A 14673-nucleotide genomic window follows, 5' to 3' on the forward strand; every position below is an offset into this window, starting at 1 on the left:
TGGTAGAATTCTCAATTGCACTTCTCTCATGTAACAATTCAGCTCCGGGGTCGGACAAGATTAAATTCAACTTGTTGAAGAATCTTCCCGACTTGGCAAAACAGCGTTTGCTGAACTTGTTCAACAAGTTTCTGGAGCTGAATATTGTCCCGCATGACTGGAGACAAGTGAGAGTGATAGCCATACGGAAACCCAACAAGCCGGCTAGCGATCACAATTCGTATAGGCCGATTGCAATGTTATCCTGTATTCGTAAATTGTTAGAGAAAATGATTCTACTTCGTTTGGACAAGTGGGTCGAAACGAACAATTTGCTGTCAAATACGCAGTTTGGCTTCCGCCGAGGTAGAGGGACAAATGATTGTCTCGCGCTGCTATCTTCTGAAATCCAAATCGCATTTGCTCGCAAAGAACAAATGGCTTCCGTTTTTCTCGATATCAAAGGGGCATTTGATTCAGTTTCCATGGAAATTCTCTCAGATAAACTTCATAATCGTGGACTTTCACCAATTCTGAATTATTTCCTGTACAATTTACTGTCAGAAAAGCACATGTTTTTCAATCATGGCAGCTTGAAATCTTCTCGATACAGTTTTATGGGCCTACCACAAGGCTCCTGCCTAAGCCCCCTCTTGTACAGTTTTTACGTCAATGATATAGATGATTGTCTAACTAGAGATTGCACTTTGAGACAACTTGCAGACGATGGAGTTATTTCCATCACGGGTACTAATCCCGCCGTTCTGCAAAAATCCTTGCAAGATACCCTGAACAATCTGTTCACGTGGGCTCTCAAGCTGGGTATCGAATTCTCTACGGAGAAAACCGAAATGGTCGTTTTTTCTAGGAAGCACGAACCCGCCCAATTCCAGCTTCACCTATCCGGCAAAACGATCAAGCACTCGATGTTTTTCAAATACCTTGGAGTATATTTTGACTCTAAATGTACCTGGGGAATACACATTGCGTATTTGAAACAGAAATGCCGGCAAAGAATCAATTTTCTCCAAACAATAACCGGAACATGGTGGGGTGCCCATCCAGGAGACCTCATTCAGTTATACAAAACAACGATATTATCAGTGTTAGAATATGGCAGTTTTTGCTTCCGATCAGCTGCCAGGATTCATATTCTCAAGCTGGAGAGAATACAATATCGTTGCTTGCGTATAGCCATGGGGTGTTTGCATTCGACACATACGATGAGTCTCGAAGTTTTGGCAGGAGTACCCCCGCTTACTCTTCGGTTCACAGAATTATCCTACAGATTTCTCATCCGTTGCCAGATAATGAATCCATTGGTGATTGATAACTTCGAAAATCTACTCCAACTGACTCCTCAGTCAAGTTTTATGTCTTTATACCATGAGTACCTTACCCACGACGTGCACCCTTCACCAGGCATCTCCAACCAAGTTTGCTTCCCTTACTTCTGCAATTCCTCTGTCATTTTTTATCTGTCCAGGCGACAAAAAATCCATGGAATCCCAGATCTCCTACGCTCCGATTCTATTCCGCAAATATTTTCGGCAGAATATGGGAAAGTTGGATCTGATAAAATGTTCTTTACTGACGGTTCATTCATAAACGGGTCCACTGGCTTTGGCATCTTCAATGAAAATTCCAGTGCCTCTTTCAAACTCAAAGATCCTTGTTCCGTGTATGTTGCTGAACTGGGTGCGATATACTACGCACTGGGGATCATTGAAACATTGCCCATCGACCACTATTTAATTTTTTCAGACAGTCTCAGCTCAATAGAGGCAATCCGCTCAATGAAAGTTGATAAACGCTCATCTTATTTCCTAACAAGAATAAGACAACTATTGAGTGTTTTGGTCGAAAAATTATTCAAGATTACCTTAGCATGGGTTCCCTCTCATTGCTCGATTCCGGGGAATGAGAAAGCGGACTCGCTAGCTAAGGTGGGCGCTTTAGAAGGCACTCTTTTTGAAAGGCAAATTGCTTATAATGAATTTTTCCACATTCCTCGTCAGTATACGCTCGTAAGTTGGCAGCGCATGTGGAGTGGAGATGAGTTCGGTCGTTGGTTACACACGATCATCCCTAAGGTCTCGACGAGGGCATGGTTCAAGGGATTGAATGAAGGTCGTGATTTCATTCGCGTGATATCTCGGCTTATGTCCAATCACTACAACCTAAACGCGCATCTCTATCGCATTGGGCTCGCAGCAAACAATCTTTGTGATTGTGGCGATGGCTACCACGACATCGAGCATGTTGTCTGGTCGTGTATCCGGTTCCATGCTGCTCGCTCTCAGCTCTCTAGAGCACTGAGAGCAAAAGGCAGACAATCGGATATCCCCGTCCGGGATATCTTAGGTAGCCGTGATCCTGATCTTCTGCTTCATCTATACCTGTTCCTCAGAAACGCCGATGTCAACGTTTAATGACGTTTCCTTCGTTGTGTCCCCGTTTCATATCCCTCCTATCCGATCGATAAACTTTTACTTAGTCGTGGCAATACACACACACACTCTTTACAGACACACGGGCCAGCGGTTGTGCAGTCCACTGATCATTCAACAAGAGCCACAGGTTGTACCGATCATGACAACTCTACACGAACTGATGATTGCGCCGGCTAGTGACCATTCTATCCTGGATTCCTCGAGTCGAGAAAGACGCACCACGCTAGATATGAGGTACAGACTAGGGGGGCGTTGCTGATTAATGGTCAGCTGCATCCCAATAGGAAGTATCCCGTGTCGGACACAGGTACAGATCATTGAGGACAGCAACATCACAATTACGAAAACACTTGTAATACTAACCTCGAGCCAACCGCGAGTAATCGGTTACATATTACTAACATAGATAATAAGAAAAATTGTATTGAACTCCCGGCCCCGTGAGGCTAACGCCATATGAGCCTTTATAAAAATATATATTTTGGAAAAAAAAAATACGCCACAACCACCGCTCTTGTAGCGTAAAGTTGTAAACAGAGCGATCGGCAGTGAGAGGCATTGGAACCAACCGTTATTTGGTTAGGTGTCAGAAACAAAAGAGTGAGTATCACTATTGAATATTTGGATCTCACGTGCCGTGAGAGGAATTGAGTGACTATGGTCCAGTGTTGTAAACGGTCGACATTTCTCTCAATCATCACATACTGCCCTTGCTCAAGAGTTACGGCTCAATATGTATTGCGAATGTAACCAAGAATGCATTGCTCGGTTCTAACAGTCACATCAGAAATAAACGCACAGCCGCAAACACGACTATCAATTGAACGTTTATATGTTTTCTCTTTCTGTCGACCGTACCCAGAAGAGCGATGAAAATATGCTATTTCCATTCTACCATTCGTGCTAATAACCATCCCTCAATTCCGGCTAATATGACTGTAGTTTTAATGTCATTTGACATTAAAACTGCAGTGGCGATCTAAAGGTGGCCGTACACTGTTTGCCCAGAGGTCAAATATTTGTTATTGACGTAGGACTACGTCTAACCGGAAGATATAGGGGGTGAAATGGAAATCTAGGCACTGAACAAGTAGGAAAAAATGCAAGATTTGGAACGCTTATAACTCGAGCATTTCTCAATAGATCGCAAAGGTTTTTGCATCAATTGATAGGAAATATATCTACGCATCTATCATAACGAATAACATTTCATTTTTCTTGAGATAAATAATTTAATAATTGTGAAATATCAAGCATTGTCAAAATGCACTATGTGCCCATTTTTGATTGGTCCATTTTGTGCTCCTCAAATCGTACCGACCAAAACGGGCAACCAGAGCAGCAGCAAAATAGAATGAAGCACGATTGGAAAGGAAAAAGAAAAAAATGAACGAGACATTGGTCGCAGTCTCACACATGCGTAATTCTCGAGCCAGCCAGTCAGCTTAAAAATCCCCGCTCCGCTGCCGTAACGATCATTCTTTGTGTGGACACCGACTGGACAACATCGTTGCTGGACGGGCTGGACGGCGAGGGATCGAGTGCCTTTCTCAAGGCAAGAGGGCGGAGGTGGTAGCGCTGGAGTAAAGTAGAGTAGAGTTTTCAAAGGGCCTTTCTCAAGGCTAGAGACGAATGAACTTCAAAAGTTTAAAGTCTGTATTATACAATACCTTCCTTCCTTCCGTAACGATCATTCTCATTCAAACCGTACACCACATCGGTTCGCATCACAACACATCAACAAACCAACCCAAGCAGCCATGTCTGGACATGGTAAAGGAGGAAAAGTGAAGGGAAAGGCAAAATCCCGCTCGAACCGTGTTGATCTGGACTTCCCCGCAAGGGTAGCTAGGCCGAGCGCGTTAGTACCAGTGCACCAGTCCACCTAGCCGGCGTTATATAGTTTCGGCCGCCGAAGTGATCGAGTTAGCTGGCAAAGCTGCTCGCGACGATAAGAAAACCCGCATTCGGAACAGAACACATTCGGTTCGGTGGACATCAAGACAACAACAGGCAGTTGCAGCGAGTGGCGAGTGGCAAACGCAATCGCAAAACGGCAGCTGGTAGCAGAAGAAAAAAGTTTGTTCTTTTTACAATCTGCTTTGGTGGCAAATCCAGAACAAGGCGACATCGAGGGCGTTCGAAATGGGTTTTTTCAAAACCACGAGTACTAAGTTTTCTAAATTGGAACCATTCCATAAAACAAGGCGCTTTTCAGGGCCATTAAACCTTCCAAAAAAGAGTTTAGGAAATACAGTTCAATGCTTTCTAAAACAATATCCAAAATAATAATAAAACACAAATTGATTTTTTCATAATTTGTTTGCCAGGATATGATGAGTATGTGAATTTGGCAGTTGTTTTGAGCTTATTGATTTTCACCAATTCTTAAATTGCTTCTAGATTGAAAGTACAGTAATTTACACTTATCTCGACATTTAGCTAATTAGACGGACCTGTAATGCGACATATTTAGTTGGACATTTTTGTAAACATAGAGTTCGGGGTCCAAATTATGACCCCACATTAAAAGTCGACACTGTACCACTGTCATCGCAAATGTTCAATTACAGGTTAAAATTACCTCCAATCCGATACTGAGTGGTGGTAATGCGACGTGCCATTGAATGTAATTTACTGTAAAATATGTCACAAGCTGGATGGGAAGAAATTTTCCAACTGTGAAAGCTGTAGCGAGTGGCAAATGCAATCGCTAAACAGAAAGGTTTAGCCGAGCAAGATGGGGATATCGAGTGATAACAAAACAATAAGCTCTTTAGATTGAAGATAATTTTGTGATCCTGAAAAGGACCCTGTTTAGCCTGCGTGTGAATCCAACGAGCGAACAAATCGTAATGAATGTATTTTTTTGCCATCGCTCCCTTTTAACGCTCATTCGTTCGTCTCGTTGGACTCGCCCCTCTGGCTGAGTCTGCCGATTTGTCTCTATCCTGTGAGTGTGTACCGCTAGAGTATAAAACACGCGGACCCCAAAAAAATATTTTATTTTCTTTCAAACCGTAAACCCGTGTGGTTGTACGGCATCGGCATCGTGGACGTAACAAAGGAGGACAAGTTAAGGGAAAGGCAAAGTCTCACTCGAACCGTGCAGGTCTCCAGTTCCCTGTTGGTCGCATTCACTGATTGCTCCGCAAGGGTAACTAGGCCGAACGGATTGGTGCCGGAGCACCAGTATACCTAACAGCGATTATAGAGTTTCGGCCGTCGGAGTGCTCGAGTTGGCTTGCAAAGCTGCTCACGACAATCAGAAAACCCGCATCAAGAACAGAGCAGCTTCGGTTCGGCGCTCATCAAGGCAACAATTAGTTTCAGTGAGTGGCAAAGTGTTTCTCCGGCACGTCGCATTAAATGTAATTTACTGAACAACATGTCACAAGCTGGATGGGAAGAAATTTTCCAACAGTGAAAGCTGTGGCGAGTGGCAAATGCAATCGCTAAACAGAAAGGTTTAGCCGAACAAGATGGAAATATCGAGTGATAACAAAACAATAAACTCTTTAGATTGAAGATAATTTTGTGATCCTGAAAAGGACCCTTTTTAGCCTGTATGTGAATCCAACGAGCGAACAAATCGTAATGAATGTATTTTTTGCCATCGCTCCCTTTTAACGCTCATTCGTTCGTCTCGTTGGACTCGCCCCTCTGGCTGAGTCTGCCGATTTGTCTCTATCCTGTGAGTGTGTACCGCTAGAGTATAAAACACGCGGACCCCAAAAAAATATTTTATTTTCTTTCAAACCGTAAACCCGTGTGGTTGTACGGCATCGGCATCGTGGACGTAACAAAGGAGGACAAGTTAAGGGAAAGGCAAAGTCTCACTCGAACCGTGCAGGTCTCCAGTTCCCTGTTGGTCGCATTCACTGATTGCTCCGCAAGGGTAACTAGGCCGAACGGATTGGTGCCGGAGCACCAGTATACCTAACAGCGATTATAGAGTTTCGGCCGTCTGAGTGCTCGAGTTGGCTTGCAAAGCTGCTCACGACAATCAGAAAACCCGCATCAAGAACAGAGCAGCTTCGGTTCGGCGCTCATCAAGGCAACAATTAGTTTCAGTGAGTGGCAAAGTGTTTCTCCGGCACGTCACATTAAATGTAATTTACTGAACAACATGTCACAAGCTGGATGGGAAGAAATTTTCCAACTGTGAAAGCTGTGGCGAGTGGCAAACGCAATAGCTAAACAGGAAGGTTTAACCGAACAAGATGGGGATATCGAGTGATAACAAAAACACAACACCAAAGGTTCTTTTCAGAACCATCAACATATTCATAAAGAGTAAACAGTAAACTAATCCATTTTTCAGGTAGATAGGTAGGTATTCACGTAGGAGAAGAAAATAAAACAATGTATTTAAAATATATATTTAACAAAAGCTGTCCCCTTTGTATAGTCCTACGTCACTCCGGTTATGTCCCCGACATTACCCACCCGTCTTTTTTTTGACAGATAAGGTTTGATTTGATATTTGTACAAACACTATTTTGTCTGCCACTCTTCAATTTTCAATAGTAGTAAACAATACCAAACACCGAACATGGAAAAAATCAACTGAAATATTCAAGGTAACCTAACCATGTTTCGACAGGTTCGAAGAACAGACTGAAAAAAATATTTTAGGCATCCAATAATTGATTATTTGCTTGTCGTGTTTTGTGTAGAATATATTTGATCAGTACACGTTGACCAAATTTTATCTGTCAAAAAGAGTCAAATATTTGGCTTCGGTCAAACAGTGTATGAGCACCCTAATGTATAGGACGAAAAAAAGCCGAAATGTCATATGACATTTTTAGTTCGACGGTTGTTTGACTGTTCATTTTATGATGTTCATTAATGACACAGCACATACGTCTCCATGAACAGTCATACGATGGTGACCATTAGCAACACTGCTATGGTCAGCTTTTTTGTGACATTGACGGTGATGGATTGCAGCTCTGCTCTTATGTTGGACAATTTTTTTTAGTGAGTTCTGTAGAGATCGTCATTCGCTTCGACCTCTTAGATGTCAGAAGGTGCAATGTCCGGACCAAGATGCTGAACTATAGGTGTTTCGTTCATGACACTTTCAGGACATGACGTGAAACGAGTAGCGAGACGTAACTTTCAGAATTATTTACTTTTTGTTTGGGTGTGTGGTTATGATTTCAATGTCAACTCGCTAAGGAAAATAATTGAAGGAAAAAATAAGCAAATATATATTCGTGGAATATAATGCACAACCTCCTTTTGCTCTAGCCAATTACTTGTAACGGCCCTTTCCGGATCTCCTTCCCGGTATATGCACAGCATTCTCCTCCTACCTGAGCGAAATCAGTGGAGCCACAATCAGCGTTATTTTTTGTCACCATCGCCGTAAGCTGATAGTACTCTTTTCCCCGCCGATGGGAGCCAAACAGAAGTACATTTTGCTTGGAAAGAAAGGCGAAAAGATATACTAAAACATCCTTCTGCACTGTTATGATTCGACAATAAAGCGCGAGCAGCTATTTTGCCAACAAATGCATTTGTCACCAAAAGATACGACTTGTTTTGTAAACAAATTTGTTTTTTCACGAGCAATGGCCGAACAGCAATTTTGACATTGCGGTCCACCTATAATACAACGCCTTGGTCCGGACCAAGGCGCTTGTATAAATGTATAACAGGTGAAGCAACATCATCACTTCAATAAGAAGGGGATTACGGTTTGTGGAGCGGGAGTTGTTTGTTTTGTTATTGCTAGGATACGCCATTTTTGCATTTTCACATGCGAGAGTAGTGGATGAACTGGATGAGAATTAAATTCTACAAAATCATTTCTTCTTTTTCACATAAATTCGCGAAAGCCGAACATAGTAGGCATCGTTCGAATAAGCGTCGTGGCAGTTTTTAGAGAGCCACCGGCAACTGTTTGTAAACAATACCGACAGCAATTCCAATATGGCTGAAAGTGCATTTCATATGATTGTTTCACCTGGTATATATAGAGGCGCCTTGGTCCGGACTATACGATGGATACATCAAAACTTCCCAAACAAGTTCCTCCAATTTTAGCTGCGTCATCGAAGATGTGTGATGCTGCGTTATCATCATGGAAGACAACACCTTTTCTATTGATCATCTGTGGTCGTTTTTGATCGCTTCGTGTAATCTATTCAGTTGTGAACAGTAGAGCTCTGATTTGATCGTGAGGCCATGTGGTAGCTCTTCATAATGAACGACTCCCTTCCAATCTCACCATACACACAGCATCATCTTCAATAATAAAGACTTTGCTTGTGGTGGTAAGTTTACTTCATGTGGTACCTGCTTACTTGATGATTGTTTCAGCCTTATTCCTCACCGTGGCGTAGTGGTACTCTACCATATTTTAGAGGGGCCACAAACACGTGTTAGTAATACTGCAAAAAATAAAAATAAAAAGGGTGGTTTCCATGGCACGACCGCATTGTTAACGTAGAACTACGAAATTATAAATTCAGGAATGATAATCTTTAGTACAAACTTTCGATAACATTGACAGAATAGATGGTTTCACTAAGTGGGGGTGCGAAAGTTTCGCAAAGCAATCAAACACCAATTTGAGCAGATCTTCAAATTAACTCTCTGAATCAAAATTTACTGTTGATTGCTCGCTGCCCAGAGTGACACTAAAACACTGAAATTACTGGAAATCCAAAAACTTTTTCAGGATCTCTTGCAAAAACTACATTTCCATGGTTTCAAAATATAACGTTACTTTTAATCCGGGAGCAATGCTCGCGAAAATTATTTGATCGTTCATAAAAAGTTACTAATAAGTCATTCACGATTTATGAGTTATCCTGCTAGCTCCAGATGGTAGCGGCAGCGAGGCTTTTCAAATAGCCTTTCTCAAGGCCGAGCGTTTAGTTAAGTGTCGTGTCTGGAGAAGCAATCCTCCGCCTTCGCAAGAGAGTTTGCGCAGTGCTCACGTTTTCTACGGCGACGAAGTCTCTTTTCGCCAGTCTCACCTCTCTGTATCCCTTCTCGTTCTGACGGTCACATTTGCAGCTGCCAACCTCTGGCCAGGTACTCACCGTCCGTCACACTCTGGCATTCCACATAAAATCACTCTCTACGTCGCGCCCAACATTTCTCGCGTTGTTGGGCTGACCGTGTCGTGGATGTGCTTCCACTGCTCGTTCTTTGCCCAACCTGTTCATTAACCCACTCGTGAACTTTTCGAGAGTACTCCTCAGTAAATCCTTCAGTTTGCACACCCAAACTAGCGTTGGCTGAAAACATTTTATCTTCAGCAGAAAAAATGATTTTTCGTGTGCTGAAGGATGAAATGAACAAATAAAAGCATCTTTTTCAAAAGCTATACTATATGGGTACTATATGAGCTGAAAAGTACATGTACATATGTTTATGTTTCTATAAACTGTAAATTACACAGTAGTTAGTAGTAGCCATTTAGGCGTTAAGTTTTCTGTTCCATTACATTATGGTAAATTACACAGTAGTAGCCATTTCGGCGTAAGGGTATTCTTTCTGTTCTTCCATTGTTCAGCAGACCGTACAGCGGAGACAGTTGATATTGATCATTGTTGGGTTATTTATAGAACAGCAGCCCGATGTTTCTTGCAGAGCAGAGCAGTTGTATGGATGAATCGATCTAGTTTCGACCATGGATCGTTCTCCATCGCTGATGATGTTTGCGTGGACGTAGTTATTCAATAACAACACAAAGATGGTCAATTGAGGGTCCTGAGTTTGAACTCATGACCGATCGCTTAGTTAGCGAACGCGTAACCAAGTGGCTACGAAGACCCCCAAGCTAATGACAGATGAACCTCTCGAAAAGAATCTTGTTCATTGTTAGTAGCGCCATCTGTTGAAAAATCACAGATCTTTTCAGTCCATGTAGTATGTATGGGAGCAGACATCTCTTTTTCTCAAACTGAACGTTAACTTTTTGTTTGTACCAAAAAAAAGTCCAAACGATGTCAACGGGGATCGAAGCAATGTCGGCTGTAATATAAGGCTGTTTTACACGACCACGCTATCCACATAGCTACTGTTGCTGTTCCATAAATGCGTGATAATACTACATCTCATTATAAAATGAAGTTGGGAAGTGTTTTCCGAGAGTGACAAAGAGAGCATAAACGTGAATCTATATCTTTCTTGGTCTAAGCCGTGTATGCGAAAAGCTTTTATGCGTGTTTATTTGCAATGTGTCAAATCACATAGTGCTGTCCCTTATGTAATCCCTACTAAAAATACTCCAGAATCTTTCCACTAGAGCCTATTGAAATTGGACCTGAAAAGTTGGAAAAATTACTCTAACAGTAAGGAAAATTGCTTATGTTAGTGATACTGAAAACAATGATCATAACGTTGAACACAAATGTCGCTCGATTTGTATCGACGTTCCTGATTACAAATTAGGATATAAATCATAAATATCGTAACCTTACATCGAAAACGGGTGAAACCAGGTACCTCGAATGGCTTCAATTGCTCAGGAAAGAGATTGAGTCGTTGACAACCAACCTTGGCAGAATTATTTATATCAACACGTTTCATTACCTTCCACCAAGTAAGTAAAATTACCAAACCTCAACGACCAAACGATTTCCTCCGGCAGTGAAATTGAAAATATCTGCCAGGCTCACAATACATTACAGGTTGCATTTCCTCCCAATAATGGCTCCTGAAAAAACGCGAAAAAATAATTACCAGACACTATTTTCGATAACGATTTTTTAACCACTTAAGAAAACTCGTTACACCTTAACATAGAATATTTATTTGATACGAAGAAAAAGATTTTCATAGATAATTTGGTTCCTGAAGATGTGTTTATTTTTCCCACCGTGTCATTTTATACAGCAAAAAAAATACGTTTCTAACGTTGCTCATTTATACATTTCAACCTAATTAGCTCAGCAAAACATTCAACTTTTGTTTAATGCTCACCATTTAAAAAAATATTTTTTTTATTCTTGTTACCTTGTTCAAATCCACCACTTTTTACTTTTCGTTTTGTTTATATTTGCTTCATATAAACTCGCTGCCAAACTCAGCTTCGATGTCCCGAATTGGAATTTCCTTTTTCAATTGGAATTCGTACGACAGCAATGAGCATCGCGTTCCGTTGTTATGAAACGAGAATGATTTTCAGATGGAATAAGCATAGTTTCAAATAAAAATTCTAGATGCTCGATGCTCAGTGTTCCGTCCGCGAAACGAACGGAAAAGGAAAACAACTCGCTTCGTTAGCCACGCCCTTTTTTTATTTCATCGCGGTGCACTTGCACAAGTGTATGGGTATAAAAATAGCCACCCGACCGCGCGGAGGCAAGTCGAATCTCAACCATCAAGCAATACACATCAAGTTCAGTATAAGCAACAAGAAATTTCAATCCAATAGTCGAACCAGCAACAAGGAGCAAGAGTGCAACAGCTAATTGGCAAGAACATCAGGCAGTATTGCATCATCACGGAGTGGCGAAATAAGAACATCAACAACGTAGCTTCAACATTGATAGCAGCAATTGTCACCACCAGCAATGGTGGCTAGGTTTCATTCCAAATCAATTACACATCATCTGTACAACAATTGTGAATATCTTGTAAATTAGTATTAAACAGAGAAAATGAATACAGTGTAAATAGTTTTGAACACCATGCTTTCACTCTGCGCTACTGCAACTCGCATCCCATAAAAAGTTTTCTTAAACCATTCCGAAAGAGTTTACATGCTCTTTTCAGAGCATGGAGCGGAGCCACAAGGGGCTCCCACCCGGAAGAGGAAAGCGTGAGGAACGTAAGGTCTCAAACCATGTAGTGTGGGGTCCCTTTCCCTTTTGGTTATCCGTTTAAACCTAGCGGCGCATTTTGAAACCGATCCCGTCGAACCGAATAATGGAGGAAGCCTAAATCTTCGTGGTACGAACGTCGTTGTCGTCTCCATTGGTAATTCAGAATTCAGTTACACGGGAGCCAGATCCGTTTTGTGATCGATTCGATTCACAACATGCTTTAAACTGTCCACACAAAGTAAGTATAGATATGCAAACAGAAAAACTAATAAGGACTATAAAGACAAATTATGCGATAAATAAATTTCATTCACTAACAAGAAGAAACACTCCTTTCCCGAAAAATAAAATAAAAGTAGATACAAAGAAGGAGTCAGATAGAAGTAGAAAACCGAATATAACAAGTCGAAAGTGAATAAAAAACTTGTCTCAGAATTTATCCGGAGGAACACCGCAAATATGAATCCTGCATCAATCAATCTGAGCACTCCATAACAATTCATCACAATGAATAAAATAATATATTGTATGAAGGGGGAATTTCCGCTCCCACCGAAATGTGTTCCCTAAGAGAGACATCAAAACCAAGCTGCCCAAGCTGCATCAAACCAAGCTGTCAATCGAAATTGCACTATAAACTATTGAATCGTTAGATTTAAAGTCTCCGTAAACAAAGGAAAACAAGAAGAACATTGCAAATATATGGAAGTCGGGGGCATTTTCACATTGCAAGTTAGGTGAGTGATACGATTATTTCTTGCAAATAAAATTTAAATTTGGAACTTTAATGTTGGTTGCTTCGTGAAATTTCATATCAATGGCCGATCATGTATTGTGGAACATGTAGCACAAGTGTAAGTGTAAAATTGTATGTGGTAGCAGTTGTGGTAAAAATGATTTGAAATTTGAAACGATTTATTTCAATTTTCATAAATAAAAACCAATGTGTGTTCCCGCTCAAAAACGGATCGTCCGGCTGATGCTGTCTGTTTTGTTGTGTTCATTTGCACCTAAGGAAAGTTCATATGGCGAGAAAAATCAGAAAAGTAAAGGAATATTCGAAAAAGTAATTTCCCATATGCTCTACATATCGTATTAGGTGCTGTTAGTCCAATTAAAATTCCCATTGAGGCATATAGCATCGTGTTATGTTGGGTTTGAAGCGAAAATGGAAATGGGTTGAATAATTAAACACTCAGAAGTAAAAATTATAACAGAAAATTAACTTTTCTATTTCAAATATGTTTTCTCTATAATAAAGCAACATGTTTTTTTCAGGTGAAAAAATTTGATAATTGTGTTCGATAATGATAATTATCTTATATTACATTAGAGATTTTTTTCTTCTTTACTTCATCCATATATAACGCTAAGGCCACAGATGGCGGCTTTCATTCATTTTTCTCATTCCACTTCGGCATCTTCTATAGTAATATGCACCATCCAACGACTAATTACCATCCTTCTCTCATCATCACTGGGTTGTAAACAATGATGGAGTGAACAAACAATACCCAACATTCAAACAAATTCCTAATCAGTTTCAAAGATTTAATTGTAATGTAATGTAATTATTCAAACATATCAAAAATCTGCAAGCAACAAATAATCTAACGGAATCCTACGTCAATTATGCGGTCGTGTCTCGGACACAACCCTTCTGTGATATTTTCTGTATTTCGGAACAAATAAACGTTAACTGATTCATTTCTTAAAATAAAATGTTGTTTTCATGTGCACTTAATGAAGCTTTCTTCAAATTCTACATTGTAGATATTCAAAATCAAGAAATAGTCGTCAAAAATATGTTAGCTCGGTTATATTAAACTTGTCCTTACTTTGCGAGAGCATACCTAGATCACAAGAAAAGTTTAAATATATTTATAAACAATCCTAAGGTCAGTCATGGAGTACCTACGAACTTAGAAGTTCATTGAATGGTCTCACCCCAGTGGTGAAGCAAAACGAAAGCGGATAGTGAAACAACTTGTAGAACATCAGAAAACGCGGATGCTACAATTCTTGATGTCACGAATTAGTCAGCATTGTGTCAAAAAAAAAACAATAACACAAATGATATGCAAGTTCGTTGCACTCACTTCTTTCCAACTAACCGCTGATAAACCTTCGCTTTGTTGACTTCGGAACTTCCTACTCCCCGTTTTGGAGTTAAACTAAATAAATAAACTCAAAAACTTGTTTTCGGGGTAAACCTACTATTTTTTTCGTTGCGAACCACAGATAATAGCCTTCGACCACACATCGAATGCATATCACGTTGCCACTTGTTGGAACCAGTTCAAATGCTAATTAAAAATGCAAACAGCATCAGAATGAAAAATTCACGCATTGAAGCAGCTGAGCTGAACCACACAGCAAACCTTCCCCGTCTGCAAGTGCCATTAGGTGACCATCTTCGAGAGGCTATTAAACTCATTGCTCAAATG

Source organism: Toxorhynchites rutilus, chromosome 3 (genome assembly GCF_029784135.1).
Source record: "Toxorhynchites rutilus septentrionalis strain SRP chromosome 3, ASM2978413v1, whole genome shotgun sequence".
NCBI lineage: Eukaryota > Metazoa > Arthropoda > Insecta > Diptera > Culicidae > Toxorhynchites > Toxorhynchites rutilus.